This window comes from Hyla sarda, chromosome 10 (assembly GCF_029499605.1).
Source record: "Hyla sarda isolate aHylSar1 chromosome 10, aHylSar1.hap1, whole genome shotgun sequence".
NCBI classification, from domain to species: Eukaryota; Metazoa; Chordata; class Amphibia; order Anura; family Hylidae; genus Hyla; species Hyla sarda.
Genome location: NC_079198.1, coordinates 26,344,779 through 26,364,536, shown reverse-complemented (window position 1 = coordinate 26,364,536; position 19,758 = coordinate 26,344,779). Strand labels below are relative to the sequence as shown.

Here is a 19,758-nt window from a genome sequence, read left to right as displayed (position 1 = left end):
GGTTCCATCCAGTTTTCACCATACCATTTTTGACTTTGCACAGTTTTTTTTCCTGGAATTTCAATCAAACAAGTGAAACTTTATTCATATTGGAGTGAAAAGTTCAAAACGTATACGTTTTTTTTTTTCTTAAAAAACGGATGCAATCGGGCATCATTTTTCAACCGTATACAGATAAAACTTTGTACACACTTTTTGATACAGTTTAGTCAGGTTTTGAGGAATCCGTTTTTTTTTTAAATAAAAAATCTGATAAAAAAACTGTATTGCAAAAACGTGGTGTGAACCCAGCCTTACATGTATGGGCAGTCTCAGAAATGTCTGCAACGTATCTGCCATGTGTGAATATGGCCTAAAAGTTATGTGCAACGGGTTTATATAGGTCAGTGGTCTTCAACCTACGGACCTCTAGATGTTGCAAAACTACAACTCCCAGCATGCACGGACAGCCAACGGCTGTCCGTGCATGCTGGGAGTTGTAGTTTTGCAACATCTGGAAGTCCGCAGGTTGAAAAACACTGATGTAGGTTATATATAAAGTTATATAGGAGTTATGTTCCTGCTGCAAATGCCTTGGTTCTGTTTTGGATCACCGGGGATGGCTTCATAATGTGCCAATGATGTAGTTGTGTCCGGTTTAGGGCTACTGTAATTGACCCTGTTACAGTCTAGTTCTGTTATAGGGGTGCTGCAGCTTGCACACTTATGGGGGCATTTTGGGTCATAGGAGATGGGTTGGATATTCAGCAATGATGCATTGTGGGTCGGGTTTATGGCCACTATATTTGGCCCTGTAGTAGGGGCACTATGGCAGTCTATAGAGGTTCTCCCGCATGCATGATTGTGGAGGCATTTCAACTGGCTCTGCTTTAGGGTCACTGGGGACGGGTTTGTTATGCGGAAATGATGCAGTATTTGTCCAGTTTAGGGCCACTGTATTTGCCCTTCTTATAAGGATACTATGGCAGTCTAGCCTTGTTATAGGGGTGTTGCAGGTTGCACACTCATGTAGGCATTTTGTTTGGCACTGTTTTTGGTCACTGGGGATGGGTTGGTTATGTGGAAATGATGCAGTATGTGTCTGGTTTAAGGTCACTGTATTTAGTCTTCTTATAGGGGCACTAAAACAGCCTTAGCCTTGTTATAGGGGTACTACATCAGCCTAGCCTTGCTATAGGGGTACTGCATCAGCCTAGTCTTGCTATAGGCATACTATGGCAGCCTTGCCTTGCTATAGGGGTACTATGGCAGCCTAGCCTTGCTATAGGGGTACTATGGCAGCCTAGCCTTGCTATAGGGGTACTATGGCAGCCTAGCCTTGCTATAGGGGTACTATGGCAGCCTAGCCTTGCTATAGGGGTACTATGGCAGCCTAGCCTTGCTATTGGGGTACTATGGCAGCCTAACCTTGCTATAGGGGTACTATGGCAGCCTAGCCTTGCTATAGAGGTACTATGGCAGCCTAGCCTTGCTATAGGGGTACTATGGCAGCCTAGTCTTGCTATAGGGGTACTATGGCAGCCTAGCCTTGCTATAGAGGTACTATGGCAGCCTAGCCTTGCTATAGGGGTACTATGGCAGCCTAGCCTTGCTATAGGGGTACTATGGCAGCCTAGCCTTGCTATAGGGGTACTATGGCAGCCTAGCCTTGCTATAGGGGTACTATGGCAGCCTAGCCTTGCTATAGGGGTACTATGGCAGCCTAGCCTTGCTATAGGGGTACTATGGCAGCCTAGTCTTGCTATAGGGGTACTATGGCAGCCTAGCCTTGCTATAGGGGTACTATGGCAGCCTAGCCTTGCTATAGGGGTGCTGCAGCTTGCACGCTTATGGTGGCATTTTGGTTGGCTCTCTTTTTGAATCACCGTGGATGGCTGGGAGCAATATTGCAATCTGGGTTTGTAACTGGACTTGCTGTGTGTGCACAGAACCAGCTCTGTTACAGCTTTGCCGCTGTGGCATTGTTGATGTTTGGCTCTTTTATAGGGGTACTGTGATCTCTAAAGGGAGAAAACTTATCCAAGGCATACGCAGATTATCATACTTATGCACCCCCTACGAAGGCAACCACAATGATGGCTAGAAGTAAAGCACAGCACAAATAGCCAAAGTACAGTATAATGATGGGACTAATGTGTGTCCCCAAAAACACAATGGAGGTCATATAAGGGACTTAACCTTTGGGGTACCCTACAGAATGCATACGAAAAATGCTTGAAGTACAACTCCCTAAATAGACTTTTTGGGGAATGCAACAGAGTGAACCCAAAGAAATGCAGTACAAAAGTAAATCCAAAATGTCTAATGGTGACCCCTAGATTCTATCAGCGATCTACAGAGGAATCTAGAAATATCCAGAACAGTACTCATAAAGATAGAGGTCTATTTTGTAGACCATGCATCCACATCCCGCTAGATGAAAAACAAGTATGGCTGCCATTACAGTTCCCGATGGGGTTGCCAATCTTCGCCATTACAGCACCCACAAGGGGTTATCACCCAGCTTTCCCAGGCTCTGCCATTCTTCCACTACTCATGTAATACTGCATACAGTACTGCCATAAGAATTCTTAGAGCTAGGGAAGTAAGCGCTCCATAGAATAATATTGTTTGGATCCAGATAGTGAGATTAGTATATAAATGAACTGCTCACCCTGGGTGGTTGTGTAAACACATACACAACAATGGAATATATATATAAAGTAGGTCGTATGCTGCCCTCCGGAATAAGTACGATAATGGATGATTGGCTTCAAGGAGACCCGGCTCACGGCGCTGATCGACCAAACAGGTATGTTGACTTAAAAGAGGATTTATTGACCAGAATGCAACCCGTTTCGCTGCACATGCGCAGCTTCCTCAGGCATCTTGCCTGAGGAAGCTGCACATGCGCAGCGAAATGTGTTGCATTCTGGTCAATAAATCCTCTTTTAAGTCAACATACCTGTTTGGTCGATCAGCGCCGTGAGCCGGGTCTCCTTGAAGCCAATCATCCATTATAACAATTCTTAGGGCTTGTTCACACTTCTTGTGTGATCCGCTAAAGGGAGCCCTGCTGCTCAATCCATCGGAAAAGCGGGAGTCTAGTTTTCTATTTTTTTTCTCCGCTCAATCCCTGTACTGTATAATACCGGACACCCAATGGACCCTATTCAAGTCAGTGGGATCTGTCAGGAACCGTTCACGGTCCATTCGATTCAACAACAAAAAAGGACCCAACAGACAATAAACAGGTAGTAGTACAACGGCTGTGTGAACGTAGCCTTGAAGAGTTGGGTGGCACACCTATTCTGGTCATTACCCAACCGGAATGAGATGACAAAAACTAAAATCCCATTAGGTGTGGTTTATCATTCAGAGCTTGACTCAATGGCTGCTACAGAACGTGTATACCTTAATACAGAACGGATTCCTTATTCTGCAGACATAATATACGCAGGTAAATGACGGCACAGAAGTAAAAAATGACCGTGTCCAAGCGCTAATCCGCCAGGGCTGATAAACCGTACGGAGTAACGTTACATAAAATACAACTGCTCGTGGCTGTAGGGAACGCAGGGTCATTGTAGGTAATCCCGGCATCCATGGAAGTCTGAGCTAAATGAAATCAGAGCCTGGTATCCACATGAAATAAAGGGCAGTGATAGATTTCTGCTTACATGACGCGAAGGAATAGGCAGTCTTACAGAAGAGGGAGATTCTCTTTCATGGAAGGACAGATGCAATTCCTAGCATCGCCCATTGATGCAATATGGTACTGATAGGCCGCCGGTGCTAGGCCTTTAGCCATTGAGTACATTATAGCCACGAAGAAGTAATTCACTGCCATGGCATACCGTCTGGGATAATGCCATATGTTTATTGCATCCAGTATTATAATCCATTTATATTATAAACCACTTTGGTCTGGAGGAAACTAGTTCCTCCAAGACGGTGTTCTTTTTTTTACCGGAAGAAAGCACATCCATGCTGCTGCATAGAAGTGCCCAAGGGCAGTGCCACAGGGGTGCAAGGTTCAAGCATACCAGGGAGGTCAGATATGGGTTACAGGGCACCAAATGGTACTGCCATCCATAAAGGAGTATCTAGGATTGTAGTCAACTGAGAGTTGAAGGATGGGATGGTTTATAAGTAGGGTGCAGGGTAGTACTGATGTGCATCGAGTTAAGGGGGATGAAGTTCTATCTATCTATCTAGATTAGTGTTTCCCGGCCAGGGTGCCTCCAGCTGTTGCAAAACTACAACCCCAAGCATGCCCGGACAGCCAAAGGCTGTCCGGGCATGCTGGGAGTTGTAGTTTTGCAACAGCTGGGGGCACCCTGGTTGGGAAACACTGATCTAGATGACGGATACATTTTAAGAATACTGGGAGTTGTACTTTTGCAACAGCTGAAGGCACACGGGTTGGGATACATTGATCTAGACGATAGATTGATGAATTTTAAGAATGCTGGGAGTTGTAGTTTTGCAACAGCAGGAGGCACCCTGGTTGGGAAATACTGATCTAGACATTAGATAGATACATTTTTAGAATGCTGGGAGTTGTAATTTTGCAACAGCTGATGGGACCCTGGTTGGGAAACACTAATCTAGACGACAGATACATTTAAAAAATACTGGGAGTTGTACTTTTGCAACAGCTGAAGGCACACGAGTTGGGAAACACTGATCTAGACGATAGATAGATAGCTAGACAGACAGATAGATATGAGATAGATAGATACATTTTAAGAATGCTGGGAGTTGTAGTTTTGCAACAGCTGGAGGCGCACAGGTTGGGAAACACTGATCTAGACGACAGATAGATTTTTAGAATTTATAGTCAGTTTACTTTGTGTAAAAGGGATATTCCCATTATAAGATAGAGAATAACAAGCTGGTCTGTGGGATCTGACCACTGGGACCCCCTCGAAGCCCAAAAAAATTGTCCCCGAAATATATAGTGCACCACGTGTGTATGAGCAATGTTCCATCCATTCTCTATGGGCCACCCAGCATTGCCAAGCTCAGCAATGTTCCGAAGGCCCATAAAGAATGAATGGGCCACCGGACGAGCATGGGTGGTACGCCCTATAATTCCAGAAGACATTACACCTCCATTTTTGTGATCTGTCAGGGTCCCAGTAATCTTTTTACCACCTAATCCTATAGACAGAAGATAATGTCTTGAGATAGGACCATCAAAAAAACATTTTTGTTCAATTGTTTTTTTTATGAATAAATATGTTATGTTGATGATTATTGGATATGAGATAAATAGATAGATAATAGATAGCAGGTAGATAGATAGAGATGGATAGATAGATAGATAGATAGATAGATAGTAGATAGATAGAGATATAGATAGATAGTAGATGGATAGATAGATAGATAGATAAATAAAAAATAGATAGATAGATATGAGATAAATAGATAGATAATAGATAGCAGGCAGATAGATAGAGATGGATAGATAGATAGTAGATAGATATGAGATAAATAGATAGATAATAGATAGCAGGCAGATAGATAGAGATGGATAGATAGATAGATAGATAGATAGATAGATAGATAGATAGATAGATAGATAGTAGATAGATATGAGATAGATAATAGAATAGTAGATAGATAGATATATATGAGATAGATAGATAGATAGATAGATAATAGATAGATAGATATGAGATTAATAGATAGATAGATAGATAGATAGATAGATATGAAATAGATAGATAGCTAGATAGATAATAGATAAATAGATAGATAGATAGATAGATAATAGATAGATAATAGCCAGTAGATAGATAGATAATAGATAGATAAATAGATAGATAGATAATAGCCAGTAGATAGATAGATAAATGATAGATGGATAAATAAATAGATAAATAGATAGATAGATAGATAATAGATAGATAATAGATAGATAATAGCCAGTAGATAGATAGATAATAGATAGATAAATAGATAGATAGATAGATAGGACAAATACATTTTAAAATTAAAAATGAGGCCAAAAGGAGTGGTGATGTACATCGCCTCAGACTATTTTGGCGATATAGAAATGACAGGAAGCCACCATGGAGAAATATTACAAGGACTGTGCACATGGTGCGGCTTTCAGGATGTAAAAACTAAAGAAAATGAGATAAAACATCAAATTCTAGAACAAGAGATGGAAAACTGAAGACAAACCATGTGACTGTGGTGAAACATTGTAGCAGATTGTGCAAATGCCCTGGGACACCACACAGACATCAGTATAAACAGGTAGAGCGATATTCCATAATATTATTGATAAAACAGCATTATATGAGATAATACCCCTCACAATCCCGCTCCTGACCGGAAAGGATAGCAGGTGGAAGAGAAGGATGCTGACATAGAAAAGGATGGGATACAATGGCATAAATGGGGGGGGGGGGGGGGGGGGAGGGCTGCAACACTGGTTGTCAGGGAAAGCAGAGAAGGATGTGATCAGGCAGAAGCAAGAGGAGATATGCAGAGATGGGAGAGGGCAGCTGATAATGCTCCATTAATCCCTTCACTGCTGGAAGGGCCGCACACCACTCCGGGGAATGGAGACGGACAGACACCAAATGATGAGAAATATAAAATATAAGGAGCCGGAGGAGAAATGATCTAAAAGCTTCTGAATGAGATCCCATACCCTTCTAGATGCCAAGACACAGGGATGATATGACAGGGTGGGGGGAGGATAGCATTTACAGGAGCCAAGGCTAAGATAGGGTTAACAAGATGATGGCGGAGCGGTGGGGCAGACAGTTCTTATATTGGATGTGGTACCCGGTGCCCTGCTCCTCTATTCACTCTATGGATGAACAGGTGCAGGAGGTGCTGTCAATCATCCCCCACCCTGGACTCACCTGTTCTCCTCCGGATGGGCCGCTCCTGGCTGTGGTTATGGATTTCTTCCAAGGACAGGGTGGCCCCCTAATAACATGCCCCTCCTTATATCACTGTACCCCCCAATATTACACTGTACCCCCTGATGACATCCTCCTCATTACAATGTGTCACCACAGAAGCCTCCATCACATTGTATTAGCCCAGATCCTTAGGTGACAGCCCGGAATGTTGCATGGCACCGCATTCCCTACCAGTGCCCCCTCTGCCCCACCTGTGCCCCCCGTCTCCTCCCCCGGTCCTGGGGATCTCTATGGGCTCCTGTTTTCCGCTCCCCTACCTCTTCTTCCTCCAGTCTGGGTCAGAGACTGTGGAGCGGAGATGCAGGTGCCCCGCAGGCGCAGCAGCTCTGGTAGCCGGCGACAAGGGAAGGAAAGCCGGTGTCTTCCAGCTCCATCATCCCTTCCAGCTGACACCCCGCTCCTCCCACATCGCCCAAACAACGGGGTGCACAGAAAATCACCCCTATTACCAGCCCAGCAGCAGCGCCGCCCAGGCACACAGTCCCCGCCCTCTGGGATGTGACAGACAGCAGACTCGGCCAATCACCGACCTGACACAGCCTCAAACACCTCTGGGGGCGTGGTTACATTGTTTGACTGACACCCACCTACACCAATAGGCGGAGAGGTGTGTAGGGAGTGCCGATGGACCAATCAGAGGCCGGGAGGGGCGGGATGAAATTTAAGGGATGATGTCATCCCGAGCGTGGTGAGGTTGCTTAAAGGGAAGGTGTATCGGTGGGTGGGGGGTGATGCCAGGCGGATTGGCAGGTGGGCACTGCCAATGAATGCAGCATACACACCAGGATAGGGAGACCCCTCAAGTATAGTGGGTATGAATGGTAATAATGGGTCATAGCTCTGCCATCTCCTCTATAGACATGGTCCATTTTCAGTCCTGCCCTGCACCACATTAAATTTATATTTGCTAAATTATTTTCCATTTTAACATGTGTTTAGGTCAGTGTTTCCCAACCAGGGTGCCTCCATCTGTTGCAAAACTACAACTCCCAGCATGCCCGGACAGCCAGACTGTCATCAACAAAATATATATATTCATAATTAACCAATTGAACAAGAAGGTGTGGTGCCGGGGTGTGTGGTGCAGGGCAGATGTTGTTACCCTAGGGGCAGATGGCATTAACCCCTTGTATTCGTGACGCCAGGGCATGGTTGAGCTTATAACCACCCGAAGGTATACCGCTGGATCCTGGGCTAGGCACAGGGGCAATAAAGACTCTGAAGCCAAGTTACGGACAACGGTAGCTTTACTGAGTGTAGACAGATGGCAAAGCCTATACAGTTCATCGAGGGCCCAAGGAAGGGACCAGTGACACAGTGGTCTCCAACCTGCGGACCTCCAGATGTTGCAAAACTACAATTCCCAGAATGCCCGGACAGCCAACGGCTGTCCGGGCATCCTGGGAGTTGTAGTTTTGCAACATCTGGAGGTCCGCAGGTTGAAGACCACTGCCTTAAGGGCTTGCTGGGACTTGTAGTAGGACTAGACAATTTGTTGCAGGCCACGTTGCTTGACAATTTGACAGAGAGTGACTTGACTGATGAAGGACAATGCTGCAGGTTTATCTTACTTGCACTTGACTGTGGCTGCAGGACTTGACTTACTCTGGACACACACACACTAGGCACGACTGACCTCAGCCAAGATTTGGTGTAAAGAGAAAGAGGCTAGCTCCTGTCAGGCTTTTATGGGGGAGACTAGCAGGGAGCCCATAGGTCACTCTTGGGGTCAACTGGTCACTGATACCTCCTGGGTAACAATCACATAACATATCACATGGTGCAACTCTTAAACCCTTAAGGACGCAGGACGTAAATGTACGTCCTGGTGCGGTGGTACTTAACGCACCAGGACGTACATGTACGTCCTGTACATAACCGCGGGCATCGGAGCGATGCCCATGTCATGCGCGGCTCATCCCGGCTGCTGATCGCAGCCAGGGACCCGCCGGCAATGGCCGACGCCCGCGATCTCGCAGGCGTCTGCCATTAACCCCTCAGATGCCGGGATCAATACAGATCCCTGCATCTGCGGCAAGGATTATTAAAAATGTATTCAAAGTTTTTTATATGCAAATGTGGTATCAAAAAAAAGTACAGATCATGGCGCAAAAAATTAGCCCTCATACCGCCCCGTATACGAAAAAATGAAAAAGTTATAGGTCATCAAAATAAAGGGATTATAAACATACTAATTTGGTTAAAAAGTTTGTGATTTTTTTAAGCACAACAATAATAGAAAAGCATGTAATAATGGGTATCATTTTAATCGTATTGACCCTCAGAATAAAGAACACAAAAATAGTGTTTTTTGGTTGCGCCATACATTTTATGATATAATAAGTGATGTCATTACAAAGGACAACTGGTCATGCAAAAAACAAGCTATGATTTTTAGAAGGCGAGGAGGAAAAAACGAAAACGTAAAAATTAAATTGTCCGAGTCCTTAAGGCCAGAAAGGGCTGAGTCCTTAAGGGGTTAAAGGAGTACTTTAGTGCAGAGTACTCCTGCTCCGTCCTGCCCGGGCTGCAAAAAAAATGAAAATGAACCATCACTCACCTTCCTGGGTTCCCGCGGAGCGCCACTACAGCTGATCGGTCCTCCGGTCCATCTTCTTCATACTTCCGTGTGAACGAAGCGTCACATGGCGTTCAACCTATCGCCGGCCGCCGCGATGTTCTGCCTCGGCCCATAATAGGCTGAGCACCATGTGACGCTTTGTTCACACGGAAGTATGAAGAAGATGGACCGGAGGACCGATCAGCTGTAGTGGCGCTCCGCAGGAACCTCATGAAGGTAAGTGATGGTTTATTTTCACTTTTTTGCAGCCTGGGCCGGAGCACTCTGTACCAGAGTACTCCTTTAAGGTGTTAACACATTTTAAACAGTTCAACATATTTACAATGGGGAAACTAATGCAGGGGGCCCTGGGGACACTGAAGGATGCTGCCTGACAGGGGTAACACCTCCCGTACTGGGCCACCACAAATGTTTTTTAGAGGGATGAAAAGGTGGTGGTCCTATCTCAAGACGTTATTTTCTGTCTGCAGGATTAGGGGGTAACAAGATTGTTGGGGGTCTGAGTGCTGGGACCCCCACAGATCTCAAGAATGGATGTAAATATCCACATATGCCTGGCCGGTGGCCCCATTCATTCTTTATGGGGCTTCGGAACATTGCTGAGTGCTGAGCTTGTGAATTTTGGTTGGCACAATAAATGGAGCACTGGTCTTACACACGTGGTGTGCTTCATTCATTTTGGGGCCAGTTTTCTCCCCATTCTTGGGATCAGAGGGGGCCCAGTGATCAGACCCCACTGATCAGTTTGTTATCCCCCTAACTTATGATGGGAATACCCCTTTTACACATGATAAACTTACTAAAATTCTAAAAAAAATCTTAGATCAGTGTTTCCCAACTAGTGTGCCTCCAGCTGTTGCAAAACAACAACTCCTAGCATGCTCAGACAGCTGAAGGCTTCCGGGCATGCTGGGAGTTGTAGCTTTGCAACAGTTGGAGGAACCCTATTTGGGAAACAATGGTCGGGACAACTCCTGCCGGACAACCCCTTTAATCTTACATTTTTTCCTTTCCTCAAATGCATACTGTTTATCAGCCTAGCATTCTAAATAAAAAAAATTAAAAAAAATGAGGGCAAGGAGGGCAGCATTGTGCTATTATATAGGGTCTGTACAAGCTAAATTTCATTTTTCGCAGTTTCTTTGAGTGAAGAGTAGAAGATTTAGCCTGGGGCTACAAGGCACATTAAGGGCCCGTCCACTCTGCTGAATTTTCACCTACAAAATTCAACTTACAGCATATTTCCATTGTTTTCAATGGGATTCTGCTGCACCGTTAAAACTGCGCAATTTCCATAGTCGGAAAATTCTGCAACAGAAAACGGACCTGCCAAAAGAATGAACATATTCATTCATTTGGTGGAATTCCGCTGGACTGCATTGCAACCTATGGAGACGGCACACGTCCACATGGTTGTACTGCAGATGATTTCGGCGGCACCCGCTGCAGACAGAATCTCTGCCCAGAATATCTCCAGGCGGAGATTCAGCAGTGTGGAGCCACCCTAGGGTATGTTCCCAAAACACTTTAAATTTTGATTCTAATCCTGTGGAATTGTAGTGGAATTCGACAGGGAAATACAAAGTCCCATTGACTTCATGGGATTTTGACATGTCTAGTACGATTTCGAATCCACCTCAGAAATTTCAGTGCGGAAAATAACTCTCTGTGAACCGAGTCACGGAAATCCGTTAAAATCAATAGGAGCCTGATTCAGGTCAGAATCAGTGCAAGTTTATTACGAAATACGTATCATATATATTCCTTACTGATTTCGCCTGAATTGTCTCAGTGTGAACTAGCCCTTAAAGGGGTATTCCACTGAAAAACATTTTTTTTTCATATCAACTGGCTCCAGAAAGTTAAAAATTTGTAAATTACTTCTATTAAAAAATCTTAATCCTACCAGTACTTCCTAACAGATGCACCTCTGTCTATCTCAGGAACTGTCCAAAGTAGGAGCAAATCCCCATAGCAAATGCTCCGGACACTTCCTGAGACAGACGGAGGTGTCAGCAGAGAGCACTGTTATCAGGCAGAAAAGAACAACTCAACTTCAGCAGCTGATAAGTACTGGTATGATTAGGATTTTTTTTTTATAGAACTAATTTACAAATCTGAGGAAAATGTTTTTCCTTGGAATAACCCTTAAAAGCGTAAATCCGATCATGGTCCAGCAGCAGGCTACCTGTTTAAAACTTCCATCAACTATGTAGCCCAAGACTTGCTCGCTGATAAAGCGTTCAGGATACAGATTTGCTTGAAGTCCCATTCAATTCTATAGGATTTACAGCAAACCCGTATCCCTGATTACTTTAGTCTTGGGCAAGTCTTAGGCTACCAAGTTTCCGGTAGATTTAAACAGGTGTCCTGCTGTCGGAGTAACATCAGAGTAACGCTTTAAGATTAAAATATCGCATTGGGACATTGTTTCTAATGATTGTCAATGATGACAACCTCGCCATGCCTGCCACATAAAATCCTGACCACTTAAATTGCCGATTACATGTGGCCCTGGCTTTACCAGCTAAACCTCAATGGAAGTTGTGAGCTACTGCAGACAAATCGCACAAATAACGTGATTTGCTGCCATGTAGCCATAGCCTTACAGAAGAGAAAACATTTATATCTAGTTAATAAAATAAATCTTGGATTCCATAAAGGGGTACTCCACCCGTAGATATCTTATCCTCTATCCAAAGGATTAGGGGATAAGATGTCTGATCGCGGGAGTCCCGCCGCTGGGAACCCCCTGCAGCACACTGTGTCATCTGCTGCAAACTTCGCTCCGTGCCTGATAATGCCCCGCCCCCTCAATGCAAGTCTATGGGCGGGGCCGTGACGTCACGATACTCCGGCCCCTGTATCGCCTGTCATCAGGCACCCAGCGAAGTTCGCTCCGTGCAGCAGATGACACAGGGTGCTGCAGGAGAGATCGTGGGAGTTACCAGCGGCGGGACCCCAGCGATCCGACATCTTATCCCCTATCCTTTGGATAGGGGATAAGATGTCTAGGGGCAAAGGACCCCTTTTTAAGGATCTATTCACATGTTCAGTATTCTGCGCAGATTTGATATGCAGGTTTTCGAGCTGTCATTCAGTTTACATTGAAATCTGCAGCAGAAAATTCTGCGCATCAAGTCTGCACAGAATACTGTACGTGTGAATAGACCAGTGGTTCTTAACCTTGTCGGAGGTACTGAACCCCACCAGTTTCATATGCGCATTCATCGAACCCCTCTTAATTGGAAAAATAAAATGTGATTTATTTCAAATTCAAAACATAGGAGGTATATATTATAAACCATTAAGACATATTAGGTGCAGGCAGTGTTCCCCCACACATTAGGCGCAGGCAGTGTTACCCCACACATTAGGCGCAGGCAGTGTTCCCCCACAAATTAGGCGCAGGCAGTGTTCCCCCACACATTAGGCGCAGGCAGTGTTCCCCCACACATTAGGCGCAGGCAGTGTTCCCCCTACACATTAGGCACAGGCAATGTTCCCCCACACATTAGGCGCAGGCAGTGTTCCCCCACATTAGGCGCAGGCAGTGTTCCCCCACATTAGGCAGGCAGTGTTCCCCCACATTGTGTAGGCCAGTGGTCTTCAACCTGCGGACCTCCAGATGTTGCAAAACTACAACTCCCAGCATGGCCCAGGCAGTGTTCCCCCACACATTAGGCGCAGGCATTGTTCCCCCACACATTAGACGCAGGCAGTGTTCCCCCACATTAGGCGCAGGCAGTGTTCTCCCACATTAGGCGCAGGCAGTATTCCCCCACATTAGGCAGGCAGTGTTCCCCCACATTATGTAGGCCAGTGGTCTTCAAACTGCGGACCTCCAGATGTTGCAAACTACAACTCCCAGCATGGCCGGACAGCCAACGTACAGTACTTAGGCCCTGTCAGGTTGAGTCCCTCTGTGTCCTAGGGGCTCTTCTGCAGTGCCTCTACCATAGTAATATATATTATGTAAAGTGTTATGTGTGTTATTGATAAAGGACCTTTAAGGACCTTTGAGTTAGTCACATGATAATGTGTTCACATGATGTGTTTGTTACCCAGAGAGCTCCAGCTAAACAGGTGACCTGCAGCTTGACCTATGGGCTTCTGGCACAGCCCACCCCCCCCCCCTTTATAAGAGGGGCAGCCATTACAATCTCACTCTTATCACTCCTGCTGAGGAACAGTAAAGACCAGATGTCTCAGAGCTAGTGTCCAGCACATCTGGAGGCCTCAAGCCACCTACAGCGACATGTCAGTAAGTCAAGTCTATGTCTGCTGTCACTATCTACAACCCAGTTCAGTCTAAAGTCAAGTCTATTTTAGTCTGCATGGCTGAACTAAATTCTAGCAAAATCACTACCAGTCCCAGCCAGCTGCGAGGTCCTTCTGTGTTACTGGCCACCTCTCTGGGATCCTAGCCTAGCTGTAAAGACTATTTCCATCTGTCTGCCTCAGTAAAGCTACTGTTAACCCTAACCTGGTCTTGGGCTATTATTGCCCTGCCTAACCTTGGGATAGCGGTACTACCGTTCGGGTGGTTACGGGGAAAACCACGCCCTGGCGTCATGAACATTTAGGGGTTAATAACATCTGCGCCTGGGCTACAACATCTGCCCCATACACATCACCTATGCACCCCAAGACACCACGCCAGAGTAATGCAGTGCCTGTTGCTAAGCAACAAGCTGTACATATCCAGGCCACAGTAAAAATCACTAGTATAGAAATGGGCATTAGGGAGGAATCTGAAGGCTATGCTCTGACCCGATCATCCCTTCTGCTTGTTCTTATGGCGATATCACTGTTTTATTTACTATCGTTTATTAAATAAAGTTACTAATAATTGTTACAATATATGGCACTCCTGTAAATACCAATGATAATTTTGTTTAAAAATAAATAAATAAATAATAATCCAGGGTGGTAATCGCCCCCTGAAGTGCCAGTCCATACATGCTAGGGAGCCCTCTGAGATAGTCCTATTGCCTGAGTAAGGCTACGTTCACTAGGCGGAATTTCCGAGTGAAACCTGCTGGAAAAATTTGCATGGAAATTGTTTTCAATGGGATTGTTGTTTTCAATTGAATTCTGCTGCACCGTGCACATGGCGGACACATCTGCTGCGGAAAGCCCTCCGCAGAAAGAATTGACATGTCTATTCTTTCTGCGGAATCATAGCATTGCTGCCTATGGAGAAAATTGGGAAAATTTGCTAAAAATTTTTGTGCGGATGTTCCTCAAATATTCCGCTGCGTGAACATAACCTAGGACAGCCCACTGTACAAGCCACCTCACAAGGATAGAGGATGAATGTCCTGGTCATAGACCCATTTTCCAAAAATATGTTCCTGTAAATGTTTTAACATATTTGGGTCCAAATAGGAAGTAATCATGCCAAAAAGTACCCCCTACATTTTAGATAGCCCCCCACGATCTCCTGTACGGGGCCCAGGCTCTCCCCGGGAATGGAGCGTCACAACCCCCGCATGAAGCGGCGGCCAATACGCCTCCTCCATATATCTCTATGGAAGAGCCAAAGATAGCCGAACGGCTCTCCCATAAGGGGATATATGGATCGGCGCGCTCTGTTCCCAGAGAGAGACGGGGCCCCATGCAGGAGATCGTGCGGGGGTCCCAGTGGTCGGACCCCCCGCCATCTAAAACATATCCCCTATTCTGCTGATAGGGGATACGTTTTTGGGAATGATATATCTCCTTTAAGGTTAAGTAAGATATTAATGTTATCATTAGCATGTGTTGTGCAGAGTTGTAGTCACATAAAACCATAATGCTCAGTGGCCATGTAACCAGCAATAATTCATAGGAAATGTATGGTATATTCACATGCAGGCATGTATGCGACTGTCCCATTCATAGAAATAGAGCTTGCAGAAATCCATGTACTTACTGCCAAAACAACCCCATTTAGTTTATTTAGAATGGAATTCATTTTCACGCGCATTTCTTACTGCGAGTTCTGCGCATTTCTGCGCATTTCTAACTTACACTTTTTCCCAACCTAGGGAATAGCGTAAATATGAATTAAAAGATATGACTTGAATTAAGAAAAATATGCCAGCTGTCTTCCAAACACAGTGGCAGACATTTCTATGGAAAAAAAAAAAACAATATGTGGAGCTCAAGGATTTCTGGACAAAATAAACGAAAAATCAAATACAATTTATTAAAATAATTCTTCCAGTCAACATATCATTGAAGGCTACTGCCCCGAGGGTCCTTGTGGGTGCAGCCCTCACTTATCCACTTAATACAAAAGTAAAACTAAAAATAAGAATAAAATACATATATACAACTACCTATGGAAAGTGTAAACATCAATGATGCACTAGATAAATGCACCACAAAATAATTATATATGTAGCATAAGGTCACCGCTCACGATTATAATGTGCACCACAGCGGCATGTGACTCTGCTCCGTCTGTACACAGTACACCACTTGACACCTCGTATTAGGTAAAGTCTAGCGGTGACCTTGGCGTCATCTGTTTCCCCAATAATAAAACTGCGGTATGTTCTGTGTCCCTTCGCGGTGTGCACCACATAGAAAACCCGTTTCTTTTTCTCCCATTTGGATATTCCAATGGCTTCCAGTTTCTAGCGGTGACCTTATGCTACATATATGATTAGTTGGTGGTGCCTATTTATCTAGTGAATCATTGACATTTACACTTTCCATAGGGAGTTGTGCATATGTATTTTATTCTTATTTTTGTTTTTACTATTGTATTAAGTGGATAAGTGAGGGCTGCACCCACAAGGGCCCTCGGGGCAGTAGCCTTCAATGATATGTTGACTGGAAGAATTCTTTTAATAAATTGTATTTGATTTACACAATTTATTTTGTCCAGTAATCCTTGAGCTCCGCATATTATGTTTTTATTTTTTAAATGTGGATTGCTTGGAGTAGGTAATTGAAATTGGAGTGAGCATAATTAATTATTAGACATTTCCATGGGTTGTGTGTCATACTACAATTCAGCTCAATTGTAGTGAATGGAGCATAGCTGCAATACCAAACAAAACCTGTGGGGGGCGCCAGGTAAGGAGCACTGATCTGATCACTTTTGCTGAGTCTTTACAAGGTGAGACCAATCACGCTGCCGGACCACACAAATGATTTCTAGGATCCTTCATGCCGCCCATCTGTCAGAACACTCATTCACCCGATATAAAAGTGCCTTTATTTGACAGTAGCTGCTCCTATCAGGGGGTCCAATTAGGACCCCCCACAATGTAATTGCAGGGTGCTGATTGGTTGTCATGGCAGCCTGAGGCCTTTCCGAAGTCCTCAGGTTGCCATGACAACCAGCAGGCTGTACTAGCAAAGCACCAATGTGACAATACACTGCAGGCTGTACTAGCAGAGCACCTATGTGATGGTACACTACAAGACTACAGAACTGTATAGGCAATTGAATGATTGTGTGTATCCCTAGATGCACTACTACTACTACTACTACTGTAAAAAATAAAAAAATAAACTAATAAAAATTCTAATCCCCACATTTTCCTATTTTTAAATACATCAAAACTACAAAACAAAACCCAAACAAACATATTTATTATTGCTGCGTGCAGAAATGTCTGCTAAATGTCTATTAAAATATAATGCCATAAACAAAACAAAAAAGTATCAATTGAAGAATTTCAATTCAATTTCAATTGAAATCACATCTCAGAAATCATGGAATACATAAAATCTAAGGATACAGATCAATAAAAACTACTGAGCTCCATAGGTGGAAAAATAAAGTTAAATTGGTCAGAATTTGGTAGTAGAACAAAACAGAATAATATAAATTTTGCATAGTTGTGATCATACCGACCTATAAAATAAGGTTAACATGTCATTTTTACCATATAGTGCAAATCAATTCCCCCCAACATTCTGTGCAATTCTGTTTTTTTATTTTAGTCTATTTTATTTATTTTTTTATTTCATCACACAAATAATTTGTTTTTATTCCTCAGTAAATCATATGGTACAGTGAAGGGTGCCAAAAACAAAGAACAAATTGTCACACTAAAAATAATGCATTATATGACTGTCTATGGAAAAATGAAAACATTTTGGATCTTAAAAGTTAAAGGAGTTATACAGGAAAAAAAAAATTTTTATATATCAATTGGCTCCAGAAAGTTAAGCAGATTTGTTAATTACTTCTATTAAGAAATCTTAATCCTTTCAGTACTTCTGAGCTTCTGAACTTAAGGTTGTTCTTTTCTGTCTAAGTGCTTTCTGATGACACGTGTCTCGGGAACCGCCCAGTTTAGAAGAGGTTTGCTATGGGGATTTGCTTCTAAACTGGGCGGTTCCCGAGACACGTGTCATCAGAGAGCACTTAGACAGATAAGAACAACCTTAACTTCAGAAGCTCATAAGTACTGAAAGGATTAAGATTTTTTAATAGAAGTAATTTACAAATCTGTTTAACTTTCTTTAGCCAGTTGATATATAAAAAATAGTTTTTTTTCCTGGAATACCCCTTTAAGAGCAACAAAAATTTAAGGGTAGGAGTTAATCCTGTACATCTCTCTCAGAATATTTGTTCAGCATATGAAATAGCTTTCTCCACTGTAAATATACAGTGGTCCCTAAAGTTACCATATTATTTGGCTCCAGGAAAAACATTGAGGGGTATGTATGAAGGCTTTTACACTGGTTTTTTTGTTGGTATTTCCTTTATATGTTACTTTTTGCGACAAACAGTTGCGCCAAATGGTTTAGAACATTAACACTGAATTGACGGTGTTAGTCGTGATTTCAGTTAAAATCATGCATGGGTTTGGAATTCGTTATTTGCGACGTTTCGATTTGGCACAAATTTTAGCGCAAATACGGTACCTTCAATAAGGCGCAAATCCACACCAAAAATAAAATGACAGAGAAAATTGCTACAACAATATAATGTAGAACATTTAAACAGTGCCCAACCAAAAAGTGGAAAAAGGACCCTGAACAATAAAAGAAGCAACCTGATTGGTTGCTAGGGGAAAATGCAACACTTTTCCAAGGCATAATTCAGGATGAATATCCCCCTAATGCACAAATTAAAAACAGCAAAAAAAGGTCCTGGCTGTGCGAGCTTCGCCTCTGTAAACCAGCCAAAGTCCAAAGGTCAGAATTAACTGCCACAAAGTCAGAAAGTTCTGCCTGGAACCTGGAATTCTGGGGCAGGAGTTTGGACCTTTCATAGGGCTGCATTTGTGCCAAAATTACAAACTTGCGTGCGACAATTGATATTTTTGGCGCAACTACACTCCATATGACGCAAAAAAAAAACATACATAAAATCACACATTGCAACACCATTATTGATACATACCTCCCATTGTATGTTGGAACCGTTGTATTTTGAGACTATAACTCTGTGGAAAACAAGTGATTGGTTCCAAAGTATCTGAAATGTCATCCAAAAGTAAGAAAAAATGAAGATTAAAGAAAAATGACAAGATAACTAATACAGATAAAGACAGAGCTAGAAACTATAAATCCCTTTATACATGGAGGTCAGGAGCTTCTTTAGGGTCCCGTACAGTACTAACAGTGTACCTAATTGTGCAGCTAATCCTGGCATTGGGTAAAGAGTAGTGCAGTACCGCACTATAGGTAGGTGCTACTAGACAGCCAGTCAGTGCATATATTGTAATAATACAATGGCTTACCAGGGAAATGCCATTTCTAATTGGTTGGATCTTACAGATATTCCCACAAGCCACCAATCTGTACTGTTTCTGGCATTGTATGTTGAGTATGTTTTAAATTACAATGGTCCAGGGATAAAATTGGTCAGTCACAATGCTTATATAAGCCCTACTGACCACAGGTGTCCACAGGTCCTTCACAGGTATCAGAGGGTCTCCCAAGAAAACTTTCTCCACACTATTACACTACATTCACCAGCTTGAACCATTGACACCAAGTGTTCATCGACTTATGCTGCTTGTGCAAAATTCTGACCCTTCCATTAGCATAGTGCCATTAACACCTTAATTCACATGACCAGTCAGTGTTTTCCTACTGATTAGTGCTCCACTTTTGCACCCTTCTGCCCTGGCACTCGAGCTGGTCATCAGCTACTATAGCCCATTCATGCTAAGGCACAAGTTGTACATTCCGATACCTTAGTTGGGCACCAGCATTGTATTTAGCTACAGTTTGCTTCACTGTGTACCACCTGATCGTCATAACAATCTAACACCCCCTCTAATCCCT

The 19,758-nt window shown here is 43.5% G+C and overlaps 1 protein-coding gene across 5 annotated transcripts in view; it reads right to left on the bottom strand.

Moving 5' to 3' along the window:
* The window catches only part of PPFIA3 (PTPRF interacting protein alpha 3), a 160,906-nt gene extending 153,499 nt beyond the window's left edge, over positions 1-7,407 (bottom strand). For 4 of the 5 annotated variants that reach the window (XM_056544649.1, XM_056544654.1, XM_056544652.1 and 1 more), the window contains exon 1: positions 6,867-7,407. The gene's annotated coding sequence lies outside the window, so the exon portion shown is untranslated. The remainder of the gene's footprint in view (positions 1-6,866) is intronic. The other variant, XM_056544650.1, reaches the window with a different exon arrangement.
* Positions 7,408-19,758: the final 12,351 nt, after the last annotated feature.